Source organism: Amphibalanus amphitrite, unplaced genomic scaffold, assembly GCF_019059575.1.
Source record: "Amphibalanus amphitrite isolate SeventyFive unplaced genomic scaffold, NRLGWU_Aamphi_draft 000310F_arrow, whole genome shotgun sequence".
NCBI lineage: Eukaryota > Metazoa > Arthropoda > Thecostraca > Balanomorpha > Balanidae > Amphibalanus > Amphibalanus amphitrite.
The window spans coordinates 1-20,237 of record NW_024881805.1 but is presented as its reverse complement, the minus strand read 5'-3'; the positions used below and the strand labels follow the sequence as shown (position 1 = coordinate 20,237).

Here is a 20,237-nt window from a genome sequence, read left to right as displayed (position 1 = left end):
CCGTGGAGCTATGTGACGCCAAGACGGATGAGTCCGCTCGTATCAGTGGCTCGTATACAGTCGCGGGGCTCATATCTGATTTAGTGAGTCACGAGTCGTATACTTTAGAACGAAGAGCGATCTATGAGACACGCAGAGAGCGCCGTCGGCATACCCGCCCGACCGGAAGCGGTATCAAGATATTGTAAACGATGCTCCAGTGACTGAAATCTAAGGAAAGAACCTACCGACTATTGGATAAATATTTCTGAAGAAACGGATGTGTAGATTGATGTTTCAGAGATTCTAGACGGTATTTGAAATGATATTCTAAACAAAATGTTATTTATGTAGCTGGGTACCTTCAGGATTTGAAATGTCATTGTGAATGTAGAGAAGCAATCGTGAGTGACATTAGCATAGGTCTCATGGAAATGCGAGTTTAGATCGAGCAAGCCATGCCCATAAAGCCAAACCCAAGCCAGCTGCAATGTAATTCGTTTGAAACAAGCCCTGAATACGTGTCAAGGATACGACATTTACCTACCATGAGGAGCCTTCCCAATCCTCCTCGGATATGGACCGTAGACAGGTGCTGTTTAACCTCTTCCCCCGACCCCCTCCGACCTCACAACCCAACATCAACACTCCCAACACCACAGACGCGTGACCACCCCGTCAGAAAATGCCCACCTCTCCTAGCGGGTCCGCCCATGCGACCCCGACCCGGGGCGGTCAGCTGATCCACGCGTCGTTTTTGCGCTCCGAACGCCACATTTGTCATCGATGGAGGTCCTCGGAAAATGATCGATCGGCGTGCCGAAAAACGGCGCGAGGAGAGCGATAAAAACCGTGAGCTCACGGTGAGTAGGCTTTGTTTGGCTGTGGTTCAAAGGAGGCTTGTGAAAAGTAGGTATGAGACCGTGGCATTTGGGGGAGGGGGAGGGGGAAGGACAGGGCCTGGACCACGGCCAGAAGGAATGGTAAGTGACTTAACTAGATAAGTGCTAACAAGAATTGGTTGATTTGATTAGAAAGCTGCTGCTGCCCAATGATGCAATTAGATGAAGTGGGAAATTGAGAGGGGACGGACTTATTTTCCGTTGTTTATTCCTAAACGACGATCTAACACAATATCAGAAAAATTCGCATGTGAGGCAGAAAGGATCATGGTAATTGCTAAAATAAAATTTGTACCATTACTTCATGCCAGATGTGTATACCTGCTGCGGTTCCTAACATGTGAAAGCGCGTTTGCGTGACTACCTTTGACACAAGTGTGAAGGATGATTGACAGATCACGTCAAATCAGTCACATTAAATTCGAGGGTCTCTCGTTAGTCGAGTGACGTATAGGATGAGAGTGGATTATTAGTAGCCAGCCGTGCGTATCCCGCCTGGCTAAAGTCGCTTTTCACATACGCTAACCAGTATCCATGGCAGGTGATACGTCCCCATGGAGGGAAAGGGAACCAAAGGGGGCTTTGTTCTCGATGCAGCAGGGCTGAAAGGAGATAGGGGAAGGGGGCTGGAGCTATTAACGTGAACGCTACCACGTAATGCACAGAAACCGTGCTTAACCCCCGAACACGCGGACAATCCCGCTCAACCCAACGCCAAAGCCACTAAAACTCCGCTGGGATTAGCCAGATTAGAGGCCACGGCCATGAGGGTATAGGGACTCTCTGTGTTTTACTTTTCCCACAGGAGCGGATCGAAACACTGTCCGTTTCATCCGCCCCTGGTTTGTCAGAGAGGGTCTGATCTGATGGCAGCCTTCAGAGCTGAATGTATATAATAACGATCCCCGACCCCCTCTGAAAACGGTCCTATTTACGGCACGTCTAGTCAAACAAAAGACCTCTGAAAAAAATCCCAGCCGAGCTGGAGTTCCTCATTTCAACAAAAAGCTGACTGGGTATGACGCGGCGTCTCGTCCCTCCATCCCAGCTGCCCCGGCTGCCCCGTGTCATAGTAACGGCTCCCCGGCACAAGGAAGCTCTATTCTCAGATTGGGAGAGTTTCCCTTTTCCTCACAAACCGTCCTTCTTCGCTACTACGCACGCGAGGCGATAAAAATGAATGTTTGCCTCATAAATTGACGCGGAACTAAACGATCCAGACGAAGACATATCGTCTCCATTTCGCTAATTGACCTGGGGCGAGCCAGATATTGACAATCTCACTCATCGGACGCGAACTTAAAGTGCCACCAAGCGCCTAGGTGACATCGCCGTCGGCGGTAGACACTAGGTACGACGCGACGGCGACGATAACGCTGCGCCGCGACTGCGCCGCCTTCGCCGCCGCCGGGGGCAGGTCGTGGAATAAATACCGACGCACTAAGAGGAGAATGTACCGTGAAACGTCAGACGCGTCGCGATTAACGGACCGGCAGATAGACGGTAATGAGAGTCCGACTTCTGCAGCCCGGGGCAATCATGGCGCAGGCGACAAACGCGGCGCAGCGCGGCGTATGTGACGCACTGTCGCGACGTGGCAGCTCCAGCGTAGCGCCGCGCATAATTAGACCGTTTGCCGGCGTGGACGAACAAGTTCATTGACAGGAAGAGACCTCGGCGATATTCAGGGACAGGGACCGGGTCTTGACGAGTCGCAGTGAAATGTGCTCCCTCGCTGCGCCGGTCCTGTCGGCGGGGAGGGACTGTCGCGGGGCCCATCAGCGGCACAATGCCCGCACGGGACAGCTCCGGTAGCTCTGTCACGCAGTCAGACTGAGCCGTCATCCCTCCCCATAGGACAGGCATAGAACGGGAGAGCGGAGCGGCGTCCCCTCGAAAACCGGCACAGACGGCAGCAGCGTCCGCCACCGCCGACCACACTTCATTTATCAAATTGGGCTAGTGCGAGTGCGCCGCACCGAATCGCAACAATAACGGCACGATCATTTATAACGAGAGGCGCGAGTGACACGTGCGTAGCGCAGATCCATTACACCGTCCACAGGCCCTTTTTGCATGGAGAACTGCTCTGCTTAGGCGTGTAAACAGGGGGCAGAACGGCGCTAAGCGCCGACGAGAAGGGCTCGCAGTGGGAGTCGCGTGCTGCCCGGCCCGACTGCCCCGATGGATGGATTACCATCACAAAGGGGCAAGATGGCCCGCTGATCCGGGGCGCCGCTGCGTTCTGGCCTGGGGGACGCCCGGGCGCCGCTGTGGAGATACTCGGGGCGCCCATTTAGACGCCCCTGGACGCCCCTCGGCGCCCCTGGTCGACCGGATCTCCGGACCGGGAGGAACCAGCCGGAAACCGGGGCGTCGGACAGAAAATATCACCATATCGGTGTTGGTAGTGTTGATTGTGTTTGTGCAGCATTTCTGCTTCACTTGCACGATCAATACGAAATATAACTAAGCATGGCGTATATATGCAAACAGATTTACTTCATGGTACTTCATGTATTTGAGAGTTTGGCTGTTGTCGAAAGTGCACTGCACACTAATCTACTGATGCCAGTCTAGGGTTAACTCCACATACAAAACACGGGCAATGGGCAATGGGCATGTTCAATTAATAATTAGGCTTTAACGACATGGAATAAATGGGATGTCACCCCTAGCATTGTATTTCCGTGCTAGAGACGTTTCTCTCGCAGCATAGCTTCAGCTGCCTCCCGTTTCAGTTACATGAAATGGTCCGGAAACGTAGCTATCAGAGACAGAGAGGGAGCGTTAAACACACGGCTATTAAGCTGATCAAACTGACAACTGGCCAGACAATAGCGGGCCGGTGGCGATGTAAAAACAGCCCGCACGGAGGGCGCTCTCAGAAACGGACGGAAAACCAAAACCGCTTCATCTCTGTACAACACTGCGAGCGGAATAGTAAGCCAAACAAAGGGAACGCAATTTATATTAACATAAATCTCGAGAGAACAGAATGCAACAATAACAGAGCTGAAAAGAGGAAATCCACTACAACTGGACGCAGACAAAAGGGGAGTTATCGATGATATCGATAAATAAGGAGCAGACGTTCTTCCCTTGAAACTCCAATGTGCCGCCTCCTAGCCTCGGCGGGCTGAACGACATATCAGGCTCAATCACCACCGTCGACACAAGTTAGCCGCCATTCATCAAAAATGCAGCTGCCTGTCACAGCGTGGAAACGCCGCAGAGTGAGAACGCCCGCCTCTTGAGCACGTCTCTGCGTACCCACTCCAACACCCAGGCGGACGCACTTAACCCCGGAAATATGCATAAATAAATCACCCGGTCTCAGCGACAAAACCATTACCCGGCTCAGGCGCAGAATATGCACCGACTCGGCCAAGCATTAATCCCCCCACTATCTGCAGATGTCATTAATTCGGCCCGACCCCACGTCAATACCGAACGCTCCCTCAGAAAATTTGCCACTGAAAAATGGCCCGACTCCCAGGGTGGCCATAAAATCGTGTCGAGATCGTCGACCGCGGACGGGGAGGTGGGTGAGTCACGCGCGGGGGTACCCCTCAGTGTTGTCCTCTTCCTCTCCTTAGTCCCCGCGGCCGCGGCGGTTGTGGCGCACGACGCACCCGACGAGCGGCGGATGCGGCGCAGGGCGTTTTTCTCGCCTCTCAGACGCCGCATTTAAGATGGAGTGCATTAGCGAGTGCGCGATGTGTCATCCGGCACTGATGGTAGCTTCTCAAAGGTTTGTGTTCAGAGAGTAGTTTTACTTACATCTGTCGTCAACGGATGTTGCTCCTACGCAGGAGTATAAAAGACGAAATATTATCACTAGAGCAGCATTACCGGCAAAGTCGTGAAAACAGACCACAGCCCACGAGTGTTTGCTGCATTATATAAAGTGTGCGCTGTAGGGGAGAGTGGGGCACATTCGTGCAAAAAATGGATAAACCCATATATCTGTTCTTTGGTTAGTGCAATGGCAAAATTGTTGATTGTAGTATGGAAAGGAACTATTGCAGATAGTTTTCCTCTTTAAAAGTTATCCTATAAAATTATTGCTTCCATTAGAAAAAATGACTTTTATTAACTCTGAACATTTGCACGAAACTGCCCCACCTATGGGGCACATTCGTTCAAGAAATGGGGCACTTCCGTTCACCCGGCAAAATTCGAGAAATTACCGGGCATTACCAGAAATTTACCAAAGGAAATTGGCAGGGGGTCATTTCACTTGATTCCTTTCGACAAGAATGCATTGCACAACAAATGTAGAAAGAATGGGCTGGCCAACAAGAATGTGCCAACTGCCGGCCTCCGTGACCTCGCCAAGTTCGCGTGAATTGCTCGTCACGACGTCGCAAGCAGTCGAGACTGAGTCAGGCGAGCGTCATTAGAGAAACCTACTACAGATAAAGTCATAAATCGCAAAAACTAAAAAAAAATATGCACGAATGTGCCCCCAGGCAGTGCGTACACGAACCTGCCCCACAACGTTATTAGTAATATATTTCAAAATTTCTTTTTGAAAAAATGACACTTTTTCAACAAACAAGTTTGCAGCAGTTCCGTGAATAGAGTGGGCTTCTTCACCCCCAATTTTGAAAAGCTGAACCACATTTCCGAGTCAGGATCACGAAAATGGATGATATGAGAAAAGTTTGGAAAGCTCACGAATATTACAAATTTTCGTTTTTATCAAGCATGACAGCAGGTACAGTGTTGTCTTCTACGGTGAACGAAGGGCGGCAATGATAGACATATTTCCATAATTTACCTTGAGCTCGTGCAGTCACTCGTGTTCCCATAAACTGCTGAAAACGAATGTGCCCCATGCACGAATGTGCCCCACTCTCCCCTATGTACAGCCCTCAGCAGACTGCGTGGTAGGTATTCTTTTTTCGACAAAACCGATAATTACTCAAAGGCTATGTTATCAGTCGGTCGGAACTCACTTCAAATAGGAGATGCGCCATGCTCCACTCCTTCGATTGGGTCTATCACTAAACAAAGTATACGGCTTGTGTGGCAACAAAATGCAAAAGTTTGTTTTGGGGGCAAATATAAACTTTTGGGTTTTGTTGCCAAACTGGATGGAAAATGAATAAGATGATAAATATCATAATGCCAATCTAAGGTGCGGTATCTCGCGCGTCTTGCTGTTACGATTTCGAGTGACCGATAGCATAGTATTCGCGATATTCTCGGTTTTGTCGGAAAAAGAATACCTACCACGCAGTTTGCAGAGGGCTGTACATACATACAGTGCATATGCTATAAATTGGAGATACGAAGACTTTTTGCAGAGCTGCAATATGGAACGACCGTCCCCAAAGAGTTTCATTCTTCATCCGGCACGAATATAAACGGGTACCAGCCTTGCGCGTGTCTGTGAAATATGGAAACCATTTGAGCTCAAGTCGCTTGGAATTCAGGCTGACGACACCATTATCTTGCTGAAGAAGGTCTGTTTAAAGTCGCAGATGATTAGAGGCGTTTACGTAGAATATGTGACAAGTGTCACCACTCTGAGTAACAGCACGTTCAACTTGTCCGCCTTTCATCAGACTTGCAGACGCCAGCAACAGGATCTGGAAATACACGAGAAGGAGCTGCAGGCAGAGACAGCAGACAGCCGTCTCCGAATCTGTCAGGGTGTTAGGATATACACATAAGTATGTACCACAACGCTATCAAAGACCTCCAAGCAAGACTACGTCGGCGTCGTTGAACTCAGACAGAGCGAGTTCCCGCGTGTACCCCACGCAGGCGGAGCGGTCGGCGGCTTTTCTGTGTCGCGCTGCGACCGTAACTCTGGCTCTAATGCCCCGTTGCGACACTGCTGCCTGCTTATTGCGAACCCCAGCCGAGCCACCGCCGCCCGTGCCGACGTAATCTGTGACCACACCTTAGAATTGTGCTGCAAGGGAGGGTTTGGTGCAGAGGCTGTGGAACAGAGGCTCAAAGTGGGCCGTCAGCCGTCTGGTCTCCACTCTTTGCTTCTGCCATCGGCAAAAGGCTGTGTGGGAAAGAATATATGTGGGTTAAGTCGTAAGCGCCAACCGGAGCCTTCTCAGGAGCGAGATGCACTCAGTTCACACAGAAAGAACTTCGACAATTTGAGTGGCAGCATCAGCTGGTGAGCCCAAACAGCAGCGGCAGCAATCTGAGTCAATGGATCTGCGTCCCGAGCATAAATCTCAATCAATTATGTCCATGAAACATCCACTCTGGCGTGGGAGTGCGCCAATCGTCAGTCATTGATCGCATACAACGCCAGCTAATAGATTGACCGGCTAATGAAAAACGACGCCAAAGGGGTGCCGCTTCCCCCGACGCCGGAGAAGGGGAATTAAAACATGTGTTCGGCCTACCGGAGGGATGGGGAGGAGGGGAAACACGGACGAAACGCGTGTGAGGAGAGGGGAGACAGCCGCGGGCGAAACAAAAACGGCGGAACAGAGACAAGACCAGATGAGCCGGATTAAACAAGATTGGTTGAGCGCATTTGGGAATAAAAATACAGTCAAAATAGTTTCAGCTATAACACAAACACCATTTTTTTTTTAACTTCACATGGGCTTGTTGTAGGTTATTCAGTAAAACATGCATGTTAGCAATACTTTTACACCACGTACCCAAGCATCGAGCCAATTTACTGTAAGCCAGATTGTGTTGTCTTCATTTCCTGACCTATACCTATGTACCCATAACATGACTAAGAGATAACAAGCACGTTCCACAAATGCAGCGTCCCACGATCGCGACGTATCGTCCTGAATAAATTAGGGAACATCCGTACCGCTTTTTATTGAAAGCATTAGCTGTTAGCGCCCAAACCAGTGTGTAAGTATCTCAGAGTGATCCCGTCCCGGTGTGATGGATTACCATTCAGTAGTGGCTCACCGGTATCCATGTTTGACATGTGGCTCACGTTAACCGCTGTTTGACACATCCCCTATCGTGTAAGTGGATTTAAATCATCATGCGAACTCTCCTCGCCTCCGATACCGGCAGACATTCGTCACCGACGCCTTGCACTATCAGAAAACCCTGCAGCGGGGCGTGACGCCGTCACAGGCACGTGATGAACGAACCTGGGCACCTCACAAACAGCGTTTGATCTTCATAGCACCAGACGAACTCACAAAAACTACGGGTAAAAACGGTGACAGTCCGGGAAGGCTCATCAATTGGCGAGCTCTGTGAACCTGATTAGGTACTGGGACTGAGAAGACGTGCTCTGTTGTCACGTGAAGCTGGCACGAGCTGACTGTTTTTACCGTCACGTCACTTCACGTCACGTCGGGTACGTCATTTACTCCGTTCGCCGCGTCAAACATTGTCACGCCGCATCGACGCGCCAGAAATACGGCGAGCGTTACGGAGACGTTCCTTGGCGCGCGCCGGCGTCACGATTTCAGTGGAGCGTTTAACTCCCACAGCCGTACGTGTTTTTCAGCATTCCTTGTGTGTGTAGCGGCGGGTGGGGCTGGGGCTGGCCTCGGAGCATGTCGGCGCGATTCGGAGGCTATCTTCACGGCTGGCGGCACTGCGGAGGTCGGAGATTGGCGCGCGCACTGTGCTCGGGTTCCAGCGGAGACGCCGATTTGGCTCGCCTTGGTTCGGTTTCCGGTTGTGGTCGTTCCGATCGGCGGGCAGCGACACGTGCGTGTCGGGACCAGCCCTCCAGCCAGGTGGCTAAAACACCGTGTCTCCTGCTTAGGGAGACTCCATGCCGCCGGCGCCGGCTTCAAATCACCCAGTTTCACGCCTGTCGAAGGGGTGGCGAGGTGACATGGGGCGCGCGCTCGGCGCCGGCCCGACTGTTGACCCCACGTTGCCATTCCTGAAAGCCGGACCTTTGGGAGACGATGTGACGGTGCCGGTCGGCCATTCCGACGACTCGGCGCCGTTTGGAATCTCGAGGAGTCCATATCTATACCGCCTGTCGCGTGTCCAGGCATAGCTCACAGTTCCAGAACGCGTCAGCCCCAAATCATGTCCCCGTGCCGCCTGCGGTCCTCGCGGAATAGGTGCCGTAAATCGCGCCTCTCGACCGACGCTGACTGTCTGCTGGCATGTCACAGTGGAGACTGCTCCAAGCTAAGCTGGACAGAGCAGGACAGAGAGACAGAGCAGGGTATAGTGAGGGCACGAGCAGGGTGGTCTCGGCTCTAAACTGCCACCGAGTGGCGGTCGCCGCCCTCGGACAAGGCCTCCGCCCTCCACCGCCCGCCGCCGCCGCAAACGAAACCGTGTTTATCTCGGCGGCTCGACATGTCTGCAGTCTGCACGAAAAGCGCGTCGTTTGGGGAGTGACGGCCGTCTCAGCTGGAACGCTCGGCCCGTCACCCACTCTCCAGACCGTCACCCCGCTCCAGAGAGTGTCCGTCACCACCAGCGTCACTTCGGCGTCACTTAGCGTCACTGCGCCGTCATGCCGGCTGTGACGCGCCGTCATTCGTCCGCCGCAGGCTCCTCCGCCCTCCCACAAACTTTAGTTTGTCGCCCAAGTGGCAGCTGAACGCCGGGAGCCCAGCCAACACCGCGGGCAGCTGCTTTAAACGAGTGGCGACCGGCGGGCCAGCCAGGGTGCTCTGAGGCTCCGTCAATAGGGACGAGAGCGCTGGAACGAGGCAGTCGCTTATTGAGCACTTGGGAGGCGTCCAAACAGAACAGACGAGAGGCGCACGGAAGATGCCGCGACGATACAGCACGCTCCAAATGGAAATTCGCACCGCGTGCGAGAATGCAACAACGAATTGCAGTTTGACTAGCGGACGTTTTTCTGGTACAGAGCCTAGAAATATCAGGATATCTCAATGTTCACTGAAAGGACAAGCGACGGCTACGAGTTGAAATACATCAAACTGGCCGCATTCTGACTCAAACATCGACTCAAAGCGGCTCAGTTGCGCGCTGTCGCTTCCTCAGGCGCGTCCGGTGGGACATTCCTCGGAAATCGGGCGGCAATCTTCATAAATAAACGAGACAGCTCGTCTGTGTCCTAGCGGCTCCAGTCCGGCCGACCAGACACCGCCGGATCGGACCGGCACGCCGCACGTGACCCTCTGTTTACTGCCTCGTGGAACGTCGACAGCGACGAAGGTTCGTCGACGTCGACTTTACGGTCGACGTCCGACGGCCCGAGCCAGCTGGTGACTCCAAACAGGATTAGCTGGCCATCGTTACGCACTGGATACTTATTACTTATAGAAGAAAGACAGCAGCAGATGAGAATGGAACACAACAGCGGCGAACGACGCCAAAGTCTGACGGACAGGGTCGCAACTGACAGGGCGGCGTCGACAGGGGCTTTCCGAGCGCGTGGGGGATCGGCCGGCACGGCCGCGCTCACAGAAGGGAGGCGCGCGCTGCCCTTCGTCAGCTCGGCGTCTTTTTGGGCGCCGATGACACTCGAGAGTCTCTCCAGAGAGCGGCCAGGTGTCGAGGCCAACCCCGGATCAGCGGGTGGTAATCCCCACAGACGGGCCGCGCGGGGTGCGCGAGGGTCTTATGGAGGGCGCACCGGACCGGCACATTTCAAACCAGCCGCCTCCTCAGTAGAGCAGCTGCCATGGCTTCGCTGTCTGAATCTGGAAGCGCCCGCTATCTAACGACGGTTACGACCATGCAAGGTGGAACTGCTGGTAAAAGAGCGCTTCCGATTTTTACGTAGAAAATCATGAACTCTAAATAGCATTTCATAAGCAGACTCACGGTTTTTGCTCGCGTTTCAGGCTGCACTCTGCATACAAAGCCCTGTTGCCTGTTGGAGCGTGCCCCTGAGGGCAGCCAGCCGTGCAGCGCCGTGTTCAGCCCCGCGCATTCGACTGATCTACTAGACGCTGATCACATACTGTAACGGCAAACAACACACGGCGTACACTACTGCTTCGGCTTTGGCGAAATGGCCACATGCTGATTGTGCAATGACAAGACAAATAGTTACATTTAACTGATTTAACATGTTTATCTTTTTTTTGGGGGGGGGGGGGGAGAGATTTCCAGCCACAGAGCGCTGATCTTCATTTTAACATGTTGATACGGTGGAATCCATTGCTTTTTAACAGACTTACTTCCTCTACATATTGCGTCATTTCGCAACTTTTTTTTACGTAAAATGCTTTCTATCTCAATCTCGGCGTCTTTCCGACACACTCTCTCAGCCGGACGCTGGAGACGACAGGCCGACTTCCCAGTACGACCGCGCCGCGCGACTGCCTGTGACATAAACCGCTTCAAATACCGTCTCCGCCGCGCCACAATCGGGTCACCGAACTCCAGCGTGCGCCACTATCGTCTAACCGCGCCGAGTTCGTCTCTGATTTTATTCGTGACGTCACCATCGACAGCTGATGAAGGACGATACACGAGTGACGACAGAGAGCTTGGTTCGGAAGTTGTCGACAGACGACCCCTCTCCCTCCCTGACAGGATAACACGTGCCTGGGACGCGTGCCTCCCCACCGCTCGGAGGATGACTGCGGGTCAGGGGTCAGGGCGGCATCTGTTGAATGAGGGGAGAGGAGGGGAGGAGGGTGCCGGCTCCGACCGCAGACGGGCACTCCTGAGGTGTGACCCGACAGCCGGCAGGACGCCAGACGGGGACATGACCCAGACGGCGGCACCGACAGCCCGGGCGGGCCGCCCGGACCACAGCCGACCGGAATCCGCCCACGGCTCCCACGCTGGATGCTCGGGTCTCACGTCATGATGGACAGCAGACAGCAGTAAATAAAGTAAGATCAAATTATAGCATATTCATTCTTTTTTTGGAGAATACCACTGAATTCGGTTGCTCTCTCACCTTGCGCCTCAGGTCGGTATGCCCGGTGTGAAAGATGAGGTCCAGAACCCTCCTACCGACAGCCCAGCGCCCTGCACCCCTCATCCGTACCCTTCCCTCCAAAACGCTATCCAGCACCGGCCACCCCTGTTCAGGCAACTGAAACAACAGACGGCGCGGCGGGACGGCCGGCCGGCGACTCCAGGGCGGTCGGCGGCACCCTTTGGCGGCGGCACCAGTCAGAGACATCACCGTCACCACCGTCACCAATGATTGGCAGCAACATTTGTCACTAATGTGAGACAATAGATAACATCCGACAACAGAATCTATTAGACGAATCTTCGATAAGTGTTCGACAACACTGCCCATCCCAACTGTCTGTCGATGTGCTGTCTCACATCAACATTCCTTCAGCACATCGAAAACACCATTTTTGATCACCACCGTCCGCCACCGTTCCATCACCTCACCAATCACTATCCATGGTGATGGTATAGTCAGCTGTGAGCTGAGTTCAGACAGCTGACTGCATTTCTACCCTTGCTGTCGGCTCACTAACCGGAGACCAAGAGAAGCCACAGCGAGTATCCGCTCCTCTCAGTCTCCGCGGCCTGTTTCCTCCCGGAGTCGTGCCTTCCCATGTGATACAACAGCCCCCCCCGCGCCCCGCTGTCTCGCCGGGGAAGGGTGACGAGGGGAGGGGTGCGGCAGAGTGGTGGGAGCGGAGACAGAGGGACGGGTAACTTCACGGCTGACTGGAAGTCAGAGGTGACGGCGCAGATGACAGAGATCCAGTTTCCGACACGAGGGTGGTCGGTCCGATCGGATAGGAGACGGTACGGAGAGTGGAAAATGAAAATATTCTGAGACTGAATGTTCACTTTGGTGCAGCGTTTGACCGAGTGTTGTTGAGTTGAGTTCTTCTGGTCTCTGTCTTGCAGAAAGGTAATTTACAGCTGTGGAATGCAAAGTTCGGAAAGACGTGCTCAAGGAACATTCTTATGTCTGGTCCAGCCACAAACATCGTTATAATCCCGAAACAGCTGACCTGATGGCGACCGTCCAATGTCCATGGCTGCAGCTGTGACACTTGGCAGTGCAACGATCACCAAATCAATCCTGTAATTCTACGAAAATCTGTCACACAAAGTCTTCCAGACTCTTCAAACCAGCGAACCGAGGACTGATGACTTCCGTGTGACCTTTTCTGCCGCCGTCGTGACCTCAGCCGTGATGCAGTCACTGCGAGACCACTAAACACCTATAGAGAGGTGCAAATCATGCCTCCCAATGAGGGTGTCGCCTCGCCTGTTGGCCAGGTGGCCCACCTGGGTGACCGCGCCCCGCCAGCTGCCGGCCGGACCCTGATGTCCCCTGATGACATCCGATGACGGGGTGCCGGCCCGATGACGGGTTACCGGCGGCTGGAGGGCGCCATGTGTCAACAGGTTCGTGACACTAATTTGCCGCTGGCCCGGTGGCCTCATTCAGTAACTACTGCTAGATGGGATGGGACAGACCACAATGGTCACAGTGGCAGTGGCCAGTCCGTCCCTCCCCTTCCCTTTGAAACACTCCCCACCCCCGCAGCTGACCAGCCTGTTTCCTCTCGTGGACCCAGCTGAACTGCGTGACACCCCGCCTCTCCAGTCCGCCTATCCAAGTCCCGCCTCTCCAGCCCGCCTATCCAGCTAGCAGTCCCGGTGGTCGGTCCGTCCCCAGGTGACTTCCGTGCTACATCTGGCGGCTGCGGCAGTGACGCGGCCAAATGTTTACGAACAAAAACGCCACATCACCGTCATCTGACGGATATTTTTGGATTCTGACGACGGCGCGCGGCACGTGCCATTAATTCACGTATCGTCCAATGTTGGAGAGGCATCAAAGGGTGTTAGAGATGACTAGATGAACGAGTTGTGGTGTTGGATAGACGGGGTTGATTAATTATTGAGCCTTAGAAAGATACTAATGACTTACAAGTTAAAACATCCCCCTTAGTCATCGCGGCTAAGGCGCATGGTTAACGTCACTGTTTAAAATAAACGCCATAATCTCTACCGTTCACAGCGCCTCATTTCCAAACAAAAGTCCTTTCATGACCTAGCTATAAACTCAGCAACAGAGCCCCCTTCTTCTCTATCCTCCGCGCCTTCAGGATTCAACGGAGCCACGTCCGGCGGAGCAGTGCCGGCAGGCCTGGCCAGGTGCCGTGTTTCGTAGCTTACCTGGCGGCCAACAGCCCCCCTCCCCCACACGCCCAGGGCACGTTCAATGATCAACATTCCACGCACAAGTGCGCTATAATTACCAAGAGACGCGCGTCTGTTTGGTAACATAAGATCACCAGCATTTACACCGCGCAAAAATCGCGTAAATATTTGTGGCTGGCAGCCCAGGTGTAAACGAAGGCATCGTGGCGGCGCCCGGCACCAGAGGTGGCTTCAACGCTGGCACCAGAGTTGTGCAGTAACGGCACCAGTACCGACACCATCGCGTCGCCGGCACCACACCGGCATCGGTGACATCAACAATGGTGACAGAGCCGGAAGAACTACGATCGCGACACCCAGGGTAGTGCAGTTTCAGGGTTACGCTATCAGCTTTAGGGCCTACACGCCTTCTGAGGTGCACCCGAGTTGCATCTGCACCTCGTGTTTGCAGATTGGACTGGCCCTAAGGTCAGACTGAGGTGGCAGCAACAGCCGCGCCGCCGAGCAGTTTAGAGAGATCAAATGTCAGATCTGAACAGGTGTGGGTCGTTGGATCGCTGCAGATGAGCCCCGAATGAATTACGAACGCCAGCTGAATGCCGGCACAAATGAGTTGCGCACGAGCTTCGACATTCCGTCGCCCTCCGGTGGCGTTTTTCGAGCGACCGTCAACCGTAGTCGTGAGCATTCCTGATTGGTTTAGGACGTTTTCACTATCGAAACGCGTATCGTAAGAGCGCAAAAACGACTTTTATGTGCACCTGCCGAGACGAGGGACGGCCAAAGAGTAGTTGAAGTGGCCGGCAGAAGTGCACAGCGAGCTGTGACGATCGGTGACAGGACGTTTTTACTAACACGACGGAACCATGCAAATAGGGATAACGCTATCCCGGAACGATCCAGAGGCTCGTTAACTCAGTTAATGCTGATTAGCGAGGCGCCTGACAGAGCTTGAAGGATGTTCGAACAGGCGTTGGGAGAAAAGGCTGCACGTTTGGATGTTGTAGCCGCTAAAGGCGTTTGAAGAAGTACATGGGCTGTCGGCTGAAGCCAGAACAGGTAGGACAAATGTTGATCTCAGCAGTTTTTTATGCATCAGTGCTCACCAGGCTATCGTTTAATAAATTGCCAACTTTTTAATATGATATATGAAGTAAATCCTTGCGTGATATGAATACTAACAAGGCAAGTTAAATATGAAAAGGCGGGAGACATAACAAGCAGGCAGAATAGTTAAGGGTCGACTTCTTCAATATCTATTAGGTATTTTAGCTAGCTCAGAAAAGGGACTTTGCAGCCGTGAGATCCACTGAACTGAAATGTGAAACCACTAGATACTCTTGTCCTTTGTGGCCAGCTGCGCTAAATCCTGCTTACGTGAATGGTCAACATTGCTACTGCAACGAGACATATACACTGGTGCAATCCTCAATGTAAACACTGACATCACGACATGCAAATTTTGCGTCTCCAATACGGCTGCAGGTTTAATTGACTGACGGCTATTATTTTGTATGACCAGATAATATCATGCAGATAGAACCACGCAAAGTCAAATGTGTAATGGTAAGTTGACTGGATCCTAATTACGTAGCAATTTTTATGTGTATATCGGATTACGTTCACTACATAGATAATCGTCAATCGTTATGATAATCCTTGCCCTGACGATTGACGAAAACAAGATTCATCTTTGCGGTCACAAGAGTACTTACAGCTCAAGTCCTGCTGAGGTTGAGCATGAAGAAGAAGAAGAAGAAGAAGAAGAAGAAGAAGAAGAAGAAGAAGAAGAAGAAGAAGAAGAAGAAGAAGAAGAAGAAGAAGAAGAAGAAGAAGAAGAAGAAGAAGAAGAAGAAGAAGAAGAAGAAGAAGAAGAAGAAGAAGAAGAAGAAGAAGAAGAAGAAGAAGAAGAAGAAGAAGAAGAAGAAGAAGAAGAAGAAGAAGAAGAAGAAGAAGAAGAAGAAGAAGAAGAAGAAGAAGAAGAAGAAGAAGAAGAAGAAGAAGAAGAAGAAGAAGAAGAAGAAGAAGAAGAAGAAGAAGAAGAAGAAGAAGAAGAAGAAGAAGAAGAAGAAGAAGAAGAAGAAGAAGAAGAAGAAGAAGAAGAAGAAGAAGAAGAAGAAGAAGAAGAAGAAGAAGAAGAAGAAGAAGAAGAAGAAGAAGAAGAAGAAGAAGAAGAAGAAGAAGAAGAAGAAGAAGAAGAAGAAGAAGAAGAAGAAGAAGAAGAAGAAGAAGAAGAAGAAGAAGAAGAAGAAGAAGAAGAAGAAGAGAAGAAGAAGAAGAAGAAGAAGAAGAAGAAGAGAAGAAGAAGAAGAAGAAGAAGAAGAAGAAGAAGAAGAAGAAGAAGAAGAAGAAGAAGAAGAAGAAGAAGGCTCAAAGAAGAAGATACTGAGAAGAATGTTCAAAGAAAGATGGATATAGTCACTGGTCATTCCTTAGCTTATGTCATTGTCAAATCCTATCACATCATTCACTTTCCAACACATCCAACCTCTAACAGAGGTGACCGCACTCAGTGTTAAAATCTTCTCAGCTTATGGACACACATTCATATATCAGCAGGACAGCCTGCCGCACACCCAGTCCACACTGAGGCTGCCCTCTCCACCCGAACCAATCATCTCTGCTAGCTGCTGTACGTGAGAACTGACATCATGCTCTCTCAGAATCAATTACCGTGACCGTCACTGATGATACCCACATCACACTGTCAAAACGGAACGTGCACGTGTGCACTGTGCAGTGCACGGCGTGCACGCAGTACGCACACTGTGCAATGTGCGCTGTGCACAGGCGCGGGGTCGTCACAGAGTCGTAGATGTGATGATGGACAGAAGACGGACGCGAGGATGGTGCGAGGGGTGTGGTACGGAGCGGGGTGCTCCGATGCAGACTGACATAAATGCGGATCTTGTGAGGGTCCCATGTCAAGTGGCCAATCTTTCTTTTTCTGAGAACAGCAGTTCAATTTTCTACACCAAAAACAACAAACAGTTGGTATCATTTTAAATACATTGTGACCGCCAACAAAAGTTTTAATCAGCACCTCAACCGGTCACTCAAAACGCAGAATCAACCGATATTTACATGCGGAGTGGGATCCCTAGGTACTCACCAAGTGCCTGCTATCCGTCTTCCCGACTCCTCTCACTCCCGTCGTTCAGTCGCTCGTTCGAACTCCCCACTAATCACACTGTCTCTCAGTCCCCTTCTCGTCACTCGCTCGTATCAGTTCACCATTCACACTTCACTCTTCAGTTCCACTCACCACAAACCTCTCCCAACTCCTTCCTTCCAATCTCACCCCCACAGCTGACCGCGTGGCCACTCCTCCACAGAGCGCGCTGCGACTGCCTCCCCTCGCGCCGGGCGTCACACGCACAGTGCGTGGTTCAGCCGGCGGCGGCTGCGGCCGGGCGGCGGTGCCCCGCCTTCTGTCGTCTCGGCCGCGGCGGGCAGCCCCGACCGTCATCCGACCAGGGGCTCCCAATCCGACAACAGACGGCGACGGCGGGAAGAGGGGGGGGGGGGAGGTTAGCGCTATGTGGTCGGCTGGCTAACTATACCTTATATGGTAATTCAGAGATTATTGCAAAAGTTTTGGCTTACGAGTGAACTTTCTTTGGGAATATATGCTAAGCTAAAATCAGTTTTTTTCGAAATCGGTTGCCTGTGGTCATGCCTGGCTGTATCCGTTGTAAGTTTCGTATTTTAGTAATTAGGTACCTATTAATGATATGCGAGGGACAGTCATATGTCCATTACATTTAAAAGTCACTCGGATTAGCTCAAACTAGCACGCCGGTCACGGAATTTTACATCCAAGTAGATTGCATCGATAAGCTGAGCAAATCCAACTGTGCAGGATGACGAAACAAATGTGACGGAAGAGATGTGATGTGTTATTACCAATTCAGGTCATCCCATGCATGATCACTGACCAATGAACATGGAACGTGATATTAAAACATTAAAATAAAACAAGACTTTTCGTGGATTTTCTACATTTTTAAAGATTTATTACACCTGTTTTACTGATATCCATGTATAAGCATTTATGATTCGAGAAAAGCTTTGCCATGCTTAGTGCAGGTTATTATTGAGCCACATAGGTACCTACCTATCTTACACATTTTCTTGTAACCTTTGCCAATCCAATTGCATATGGACGGTAAAGTTGAAAAAAATCACCTCTAAATAACTTCATACTGCCTGCAGTACCTACCTAAGGCTTCTGTCATTTGACCGTCATGGCAGATTTTGTAATTAACAAGATGTGAGGTCTGCAGTGCCCCCTGATCTAGGCTTGGACGAATGCGCCGGTTGGGAGAACGGACCAGTGCCATTCCAATCGGGCTACTGGACCGTGAGTGTAAAACTAAACCAGATGGACCATTCCTAATCTCCATTCTAGTTAGAACTCTCAGCCAGACAGGCCCTAGCCGGCTATAAATTTCTAGATGTGCGTCTGTCTGTAATCGTTTCATTTCCGTTCATAAGCCTGAGTTCGTGATGACTTTCCTGGCGCACCAATAACTTCTCAAAATACTGGCGCACGTCGCTAGTTACGGGCGTAGTTCCTACATTCGACGTTTATTTCCGAATCATTTCAACTCAGCGTAGCGATTGCCGAGCGACGTCCCAGTTCAGGAAGTTCTGTTCGTGTGTTACAGCGTAACATATGACCACTCGAAGAGGCGAGCTACATGCTAAACAAGTTGAATGCTCCCCTCACATCATCTAAGACCTGGGAGCTCGACCAAAAGGTTTGAGATCCCCTGGCGCCGGGGGCGACGTTCGGACCATAAGCGGAGCACTGCTGGGGGATGTGTCGAATGGGACAGAAGATACGTAAAGAGTTGAGTCACACCCCAGCTGACGGAAGGAAGGGTCCTCGCCATGGAGCGTCTCCCATCGTCAGTCAGCTACCTCGGTGGGTCCCACAGCATTGTCCGATATCTGCTCATCCCGCTCGCCGCGACCACCGTTCCTCAATGGAAGGGTAGGTCTGGAGCAGACGTGAATACTATCTGCATCGATAGCGATCCCCATGGGACGGACGAGTCGCGGCTTAGCTCGGCGAAAGGGTTCGTCGAAAGGTCGCTATCTCTCCCCGTGCCCACGGAAATGGACAGTCTGTCTGGGACCGATGTGCCGGGGGAGCCGTGTTCCGCAGGGGGCGAGCTGTGCGCTCCCTTGAGGATAGAGGGGCGGAGGTGCACTGTCCTGCGACCTGCGCTCAATGCTCCCACAACAATAGCATGGACGCCTCTCCATCTGTTCACTGATCAACGGACATAGGACAGGCTTATTTTGATTGATAAACACGGATTCGTTTTGTATTAATGCTGCTTTTGTGTCGTTCCTCCTTAATCTCCACTGATTAATTTTGTTTACTATTCAGCTGTGACAGTCGGACATTTCTTATGCCTTATTTCTTATTTCTTATGCCAACTAACAGCAGTTTAACCCGCGCCCAGATGGGGTCTGCCGAGCAACGCGGTCTGATGGGGGGGGGGGGGCATTTTGCCCCCCCCCTCAGATCTCGAGAACCACGCAACATAGCGACAAGGGGTAAACGGTGTTGGATAGCCCCAACGGGGATCTACCTTGTGACCCAATTTCATTGACCTCGGTCAAAACGATGACGTCACAGGTCAGGTCAAAGGTCGAATTTTCACCGTTTACAGGCATCTCAAGAAATGCGTTGTAAAATCGAGTAAAATGCATTTCATTGAAAATCATCGATGGGGAAATGTTCTTCAAACACATATTTTGCTATTTGAGGTCACTGATACCAGGTCAGGTCACAGAGGTCAGGTCACTGGGGGGTCACAATATGAAAGTGTCGTGTGATACATGTTTTATGGTCCATTTTACATGACAAATGCGATTATGTGGGTCAGAAAGACTTAAGGGCCAGCTTAGGTCACGTTTTGGTCAAGGTCAGTCAAGGTCAGTTCAAAGTCAGTCAAATTAGGTCAAATTTCAAAGTTGATATTTTTTGCATAAAATGGATATCGTTTCGATGCTCGTCACGGGGAGTTCAATGGTGGTCTCCGTTTTGCGCTACGAGGTCTAGAATTGCTAAAAATTAAGTTAAAAATTTGACGTCATCAATTTTTTAAACAGTTTTTTTTTTCGATATAACTTGGCCAAAAACAGAGGTATCGATCTAAATTTGGTATGTATATCGAAGAGCGCAGGGACTACCACATATTCCGGTTTTTTTTTTCGAAATTCGAAAATTTTGTTGTGGAAATTTTTTGAGTTTTTTAAAAAATAATTTTTTTTTTTATTTTTAGGGGTCAAAATCCCAAATTTCGAGAATCCGCGATAGCAGTT

At 51.2% G+C, this 20,237-nt stretch overlaps 1 protein-coding gene across 2 annotated transcripts in view; it reads right to left on the bottom strand.

Annotated features, from left to right (window-relative positions):
• The window catches only part of LOC122388132, a 215,896-nt gene extending 198,042 nt beyond the window's left edge, over positions 1–17,854 (bottom strand). Inside the window, exon 1 of one of the 2 annotated variants that reach the window (XM_043378929.1) lies at positions 17,008–17,854. The gene's annotated coding sequence lies outside the window, so the exon portion shown is untranslated. The remainder of the gene's footprint in view (positions 1–17,007) is intronic. The other variant, XM_043378932.1, reaches the window with a different exon arrangement.
• Between the last annotated feature and the right edge of the window lie 2,383 nt (positions 17,855–20,237).